This window comes from Lingula anatina, chromosome 2 (assembly GCF_051362555.1).
Source record: "Lingula anatina isolate TDL-2025a chromosome 2, LinAna3.0, whole genome shotgun sequence".
NCBI classification, from domain to species: Eukaryota; Metazoa; Brachiopoda; class Lingulata; order Lingulida; family Lingulidae; genus Lingula; species Lingula anatina.
This window is the reverse complement of record NC_141768.1, coordinates 8,949,763-8,957,009: the sequence shown is the minus strand read 5'-3', so window position 1 is coordinate 8,957,009 and position 7,247 is coordinate 8,949,763. Positions and strand designations below refer to the sequence as shown.

Here is a 7,247-nt window from a genome sequence, read left to right as displayed (position 1 = left end):
ATCATTGACTGATGCTGATAAATGATAGCAACTTTCGATGTGATAATGCAATTAATGCCAATTTTGGATTCCGTCCACATCGGAAGACGTTGTGTTGAGTGCACGTCTGGCAGAGATTATCAGTTAGAGGTATTACCATTTAACCATGCCGGGATATGATCCTCCAGAGGCAGTAAAGAATTTTCCTCCTCAACACTGAACTTTGTGTGGCGAAGAATTGGAATGGAATTTCTTTTGCGCGTAAACTGAGGTAAACTGAGAAAACGGTTCATTAAAAAGAGATAACTTAGCAGTTATGGTACAAAACGGAAGAAGCATCTAAATTCAAAACTACTTGTCAAATATCCATTATTGGAACATGCACCCTCTTGTAAGTTTAAATGGTGAATGAACAAGCTCTATTTCAGTGATTATATACATACATGTAGCACGTTTCAAAAATAAATTGCGCATTCCTTATAAGCCTAATTGATTTTACAACTGATGTTCAGTAAATTAAATAAAGGTCGATTTTCCATCACAAGAGTGTAATAGTCGAGTCTCCTATGGGCACTGAATGAAATGAACCACTGAGGTTGCATTAATTCCATATCCTACATGTATAACAGTTCACCCATTAACGTTTGTCTTCCACAGTTCAGAATATATCTTTAGACTAGAGTGTATAATACAACGCACAAAGATTCGTATATTAGAAAACTATAATTCTCATTGAAAGAGAAAGGAAGACAACCGACTTCAAACAGCTAAACCGCTTAAAACGCCATGTGCACTCGTTGCTTGTATACACTGCGAGTGGTGCAGTTACCCCTCCCCTCCCTTTTTAGTCTTAGCTTGATCACTTCTCAGTAAAGTAGGGTCGCATTATCTCCGAGAATCTTCAACACACTCGTGATCTACACAAGAAGAAAATGACTCTTCTTGTTGGTGTGAACTTGTATCTTCCTTACTCTGAACGATATCCGTATCATTTACCACATCTTCCCTACAAGCAACTTTATTGAACTCAATTTCCTTGGGAGAGGTTTTACGGCCAGTCTCTCGAAAATACCTTATTCTATAATTACTAAATCTGCCATTTTCATTTCTGGATGAATTTGACTTTACACTTACTGTTCTTAAACTGGTTCGAAATGTGCTTGTAAATTTGACTGCTGGGGTGGGAATGGCTTTGTTTCTGATACAGGGTAGCCAACGGAACGCATAAAGGAAACCTCTTTGGTATTTCGGGTTCATCCAGCAATATATAATGGGGTTAACGCAGGAGTTGCTCATAGCTAACCAATGACATATTATCCAGATAACAAATATGTAGTAGCCATGAAGTTCTGGATGAAGATCCAATGCTATGGTCACGGAGTGAATTGGCAACCAGCAAAATGTGTAGACGCCAACTACAGTTATCATAGTTTTCACCATCTGGAAGATAAAAAAAGTATTCACTCTATTTAAGGTTTATTAGCACAGAATAAACGAAAATGCACAGTTATGGTGAATATTTTACAGATGATAATCATAAAATACCTTTAACAGGCAAAGATGGGATTGCACAGTCAGTGAATATTGACACGAGCCCGTCAGGGGAGTGCTCCCGGTTGCTTTTTAATGGCTACTTTAACACTCGTATGCTTATAGATTTCCCAGGGATGAGTGGTAATTTATAAGCTGTAAGATTCTTTTCAAAATTGACTTAATAATGTTGTTTTTGATTCAGAGTACATGATTTACAGGATATCTTCCTGGTTTATAGCTTGCAAAAAAGATGAAGACAAGACTCACATATACACATAGTACGTTATAAACCTTTTGAAGATAATTTTAAAGATACAAATTCAATAGAATATATTTAAGTTACACGGTTATAGACTGTATACTGTTAAGTGAGCTTTCACTTCAGTAATATGAGTTGCCTATTTGACAGACATGGATATATGAATATCTAATTGGGGTTTGTCTATCTAATCCAGGGAATTGGTTCATGCATTTGGGTCACTTGCATTAAAAGCTTGTTCTTAAATAAATTCATGGGTTAACACACATTAAATTTTGCGACTTAGTGGAAAACTGACGGCTCTTGGTGGAAAATTGATGATGTTCTATGTAATTGAAAATCTCAGTCATTTCGTATCTATAACTATACAGGCCTCCTAGCATTTCGGTAAAAACTGCAGAAATAAAGGGTGGCAGCTATGGGTTGAGCAGTATAAAACAATAACTTTTGATTATCTCCGGACATCGTTCAACAGATTGTACACTTTTAGTTTTAGCATTCCCTTGTGTTAAACGCACATATGCATTAAACAACTTTTAAATTACCCACGGGTAATTAAATCTTCCTTAAAACGCCTTTTCTCTGAATCGAATTTTTTCTGTCCACATTTTCTTAAATCTGGTTTTACTTAACTAGCACTCTGATTTTGCTGAATATTCCACCTTTAAAATTGGCTTGAAAATGTGACCGGATTTGTTATTAAATGCAATGGTTTTCTGGCTAATCATCAATGTGTGTCGTTGCATCTTCACACTTTTTAAACTAAAAATGTTTATCAACTGCCTACTGACGCTTATCAGAACAACGGTCAGTCTCTTATGCTTCACCCATCCAATGAGTTAGATATTTCAGGTGATATTTTATATCTATATGAATGATTGTATTAATGGTTCTGTGCAGGATATAAATGGTCCGTAACCTTTGTATACTATAAACATCACAGAGATGATAGAGAGAGAGAGCATTGTGTCAGTTTTTAATTAATTAATTAATTAATTAATTAATTAATTAATTTATTTTTTTATTTTTTATTTTGAAAATAACACTTAATTACTTTTTCCAATTGTCCAAACTTGGCTTGCATTCTACAGTATTTGACGTCCTGTATATTTCAAATAGAGATATATGCAAAATACTACAAAAATAGTTAGAGATTACCCATGAAAGCATATTATGTAAATTTTTGTGTCTTTCTTAGCAACCAATGTGAAATGGAATTGGATCACTTTGAACTTACAGATTAGGTTTACAGATTACGTCGCGACAGAAGGAAACTACAAGATACACATGTAACATGTTTAACTATGACATTACAAATAATTTGAGGTATTTTAAAATTTTGAGGTATACCTAAAATGTCTGGGGTTCTTTAAAGAAAGTTTATAATAAAAAAAAATTAAAAAAAATTATTATTATATTTACTATTATCTTATCATTAATTTATTTTCATTGTTATACTAAAAGCTCAACAGCAAAATCTGCTACAAAAGTATTAGTCAAAACAGCATAGAGAATTCAGTGTTGGAAATGAGCATGGCAATTTTCAGCGAAACAGATATTGTCTGAGGCTAATGAAATCAATTTAAAAAAACGCGAAAAATTATAAAGAACAAATGTTAACCACAATTATTTTGCTGTACTTATCTAAATATTTAAAAATATCCAGATAAATGGGAAGCACATGGAAAGGGGCAATGAAAAATGACCGTTTGGATTCTAAACAATTACTTTTTAAATGAGAAAAGAATGTTACATTTACAAATGTGTAGATTGTGGTTTGTGTTACCTTTCTTTTTGAGGCAGCTAATCTTTGATCTCGTTTGTTCTCCGCTTCACCCGGTGGCCTTTTCACCCAAATGGCAATGGCTATCCTAGCATATGTGATCACGAGAGCCAGCAAAGGGAGAAAGTACTGCAGGACCATAATGGCAACCGAATAGTGAAATCTCTGTTGGTCAGTCTTCCACATTTCCCGACAACTAAGATACTCGTCAACTTTCGATAGAATCGCGGTGGGCAAGGGGGTGATGAAGGCCAGTGCCCATACCACTGCAATGGCAAACATTGCTGCCCGTTTGGTTGGTTTCGGTCGAAGTGGATAAAGAATGGCCACATATCTGTCTAGACTTATGGCAACCAACGTGAATGCACTCAGGAATACTGCCACGGTTTGGATGTAGGTTACAAATCGGCAAAGGTCATCCCCAAACGGCCAGCTTTGTAGGAGCACGCTAGCGACAAACGTCATTGGTATACACAACAATGCCATAATAATATCACTGATTGCCAAGTTTACAATGAAATAATTTGTTACAGTTCGCATTCTCTTGTTACTTACAACTATATAACAAACGGTGAGGTTACCCCCAACTCCAAACAGTGTAATGAGTCCATAAAGAATGATTAAAAGAGCTTGTATTCCGGGTTGGAGCCGAGGGTTTTCTACGAACGCAAATCCACTTTCATTTCTCGAGAAGTTCTGTGAATACCCATGTATGTGGACGGCCATCTTGTCTGCCACTGAAGTTGATCTGATTCAATCGCACGAGAGATAAATTGCTTTTTTCACATTTGTATTGACTTTACTTTACATCACTTTAAAAAAGGATATCATTTTGCTTCAATCTTATCATTTGCCCTCCTGTTGGATAAAGAATTTGGCATAAATTTGTGGAAAGCGAAGAAAGTGGCCTTTCTCAATGTCAAGAGTTCTCTCCAATTCATAATAGCACATTTAATATAACGCCAAGGTGTCGTTCACGTAAGTTAGTTCTGTGACCTCTATATGTGAAGTATTCCTGGATTCCTGGAACACAAGCAATTTGAGAAAAGACACACAAATAGAAAACCGAAAAATGGTGGAAAATAAAAACAAAGCAAACTAAAAATGAAAATTTATAAAAATAAATGTTTTGAAATGTTATTTTCGTTAACTACAATATGCAAAAAGACACATTCCCCGAGAATCTGTTTCTACATTTTCAAATTTTTAAGAGTAGTTTGTGGACACAATTACTCAGTTGTCGAATATTGCAGTTAAGCATATCATTGTCACTGTTAATAACTATACCTTAATTCCGAAAAGGTTCGAGGTAATATCAGTAGGTATAGTGCTCCAATACCTAAATAAAAGTGTTTTGTCGACCGATGATCTGAATTCTCTAGAAACAACCTGCGCTCACATCACAGACGGTCATCTTTTCACCAATTCAAGACACGTAAAGAGGTTCGGGCATTAAAACTGATTTGGGACACGTCGGCTGTGGGTTTATTGGTTGACGCGTTTAATCAAATCTCTGCGAGACATTGAAGGGCGTTGACTTTAGAAAAGTCAAAACTGATGTTCAGATTAAACAGCAGAATTACATTTACAGCCAATCGAATGTCAAATAATCCTGTGACGTTTGCGGAAGCATGCAGCCGTACATGTCATTTGATTGAGACGTGTTTGATTACAAGAAGTGGCATTCAGTATGTCATGAGACCCAACATCCAAAATGATTCCACGGACTTAGAATGCAATTCCAATATAATCTAAGATTATGAATTTTAGCCGTATCTCATTCCGCTAGGAGTTTAACGCATCACTGTTAACCCAAAATCTTAAAAGGGCACACGATCAACTGATCTTCTTGACTCAATCGTAAGCCTGTAATATGTGAAATCGATTACACGGAAACACATAGACATTAATCAACGGAACGGTAATGAGACCAGTCCCATTTTATACTGTAAAAAAAGGAGATGAGTTTAAACCCAAATAACAAGGGAATGACAAAATAAGTTAACCACAAATGGATATATTTTAGGCATACGAAGCTAAGAAATACCAACGTAAGAAAAAGCGAAGTTCGGGAAACTATGTCGTAAATAAGTACATGTAGGTAAAGTGATATGGAAGTTGTCACCGCAAAGTATGCCTCGCCATATTAGCATTGTTTCCTAATTTTATCCTTATCCCCCCCCCCCCCACACACACACAAACACACTAAGAAAAAAGAAAAAAGCTGTGCTTCACCTTTTAGTTTTCTTTAAAACCGCAACAGGTCTTCTCTGTTTTGACGTACATTATCCTAAAACAAGTAAGACTGACACATCAATTATCAGGGCTTCCAGACAATCAATACATCTGTATATAGGTACTATGCAGTAGATCTCAGGACTGACATTACTTCGGTAACAAATTAGTTGTCTGTCGTACTAGCAGTATCACTTAAATCCAATACAGCCCAAGTTCTTCCTCCGTTGACAGTAGAGTGGTGCACGCGAATTGAAATTGAAAACTACATTTGCTGCAACAGCACATTTTTAGATAAAATCGTTTTTAACCAATTTCAAGAAGCTGACATTTATTTGTTTTTGCATTCCCATAGATAATCAAAGAAAAACATAGATTCTCAAGCAAAACAAAGAAGCTTTGAATATTGCAATTAAACGACCAACGCCTGGGGGCTCCTCTTAGATGTAAAACAAGGTGCTGTATGCCTCCTTATTCATTCCTCTTGAATGGATTTCCATGCAAGAAAAGCTTCCACTTCAACAGCACAGCGCATGGTTTCAAGCAATGGTTGAGGATGTTGATGTTGATGATTTATATAGGAAAATATGGGGAATCTGAATGGTCATGATATCATGAATAAAACAGATTTATTGCGTGTACCCCCTCCACACACACACACACACACACACACACACACACACAATCACATTCCCATCGTACTGATTATAGTGCTTAACTGATATGGTAAACGTGAACGCAGCAGCTCTAGGTTTTATGATAAATAACGTGCGTCTCTTGCAATACATTACCTAATGGACCAAGACGTTAACGAAGTTGTAAGTGAAAAATGAAACATCGTGTCACATAAAGATTTTAAAGGCAATTTTTTAAGACATTCAACAATGGCTCCAAGTGATAGTTTTGATTAATGGAAGACCTTCAGTAGCTCATTTGTATACCCCCAAAGACTTAATTCTTTTGTATATCAACTAGCTACAAAGACCATCTCTGTCTCATGTGCGTGTTACATTCATTCTGTATTCATAACATACATACATTTGATCTCTGAGGAGAAGAGAATCATAAGGTCGCCACATACTAGTAGGTAAACTTACGTAAATTAACCATTACATTTACATGTTAACAAGTTTTCTTGATCAATAAGATCATAATCAAAGCGGTCCAAGCAAGCATTTTTAGTGGCTTCCCAAGGGCAGAAATATCCACATGCTGTGTTTATTTCAGCAAAAATAACATTTCTAAATGTTTTTTTACATGTAAAACACGATGTTTCAAGCTGCCAAAGTGAAGAGTGGCGCTGAGATGATTCCGTTGGCAATAAAATCCGCTACTGTACGTTTCCCTGCATAAAAGTAATTCAGCATGTCCTGTCTCTCTGTCCCAGTGGGGGCTTCACAGATACAGATAATAATAATAATAATAATAATAATAATAATAATAATAATAAAAGAAAGA

At 35.9% G+C, this 7,247-nt stretch overlaps 1 pseudogene; it reads right to left on the bottom strand.

Annotated features, from left to right (window-relative positions):
* Positions 1-864: 864 nt before the first annotated feature.
* On the bottom strand, positions 865-4,573 carry LOC106168325 (RYamide receptor pseudogene; annotated as a pseudogene).
* Positions 4,574-7,247: the final 2,674 nt, after the last annotated feature.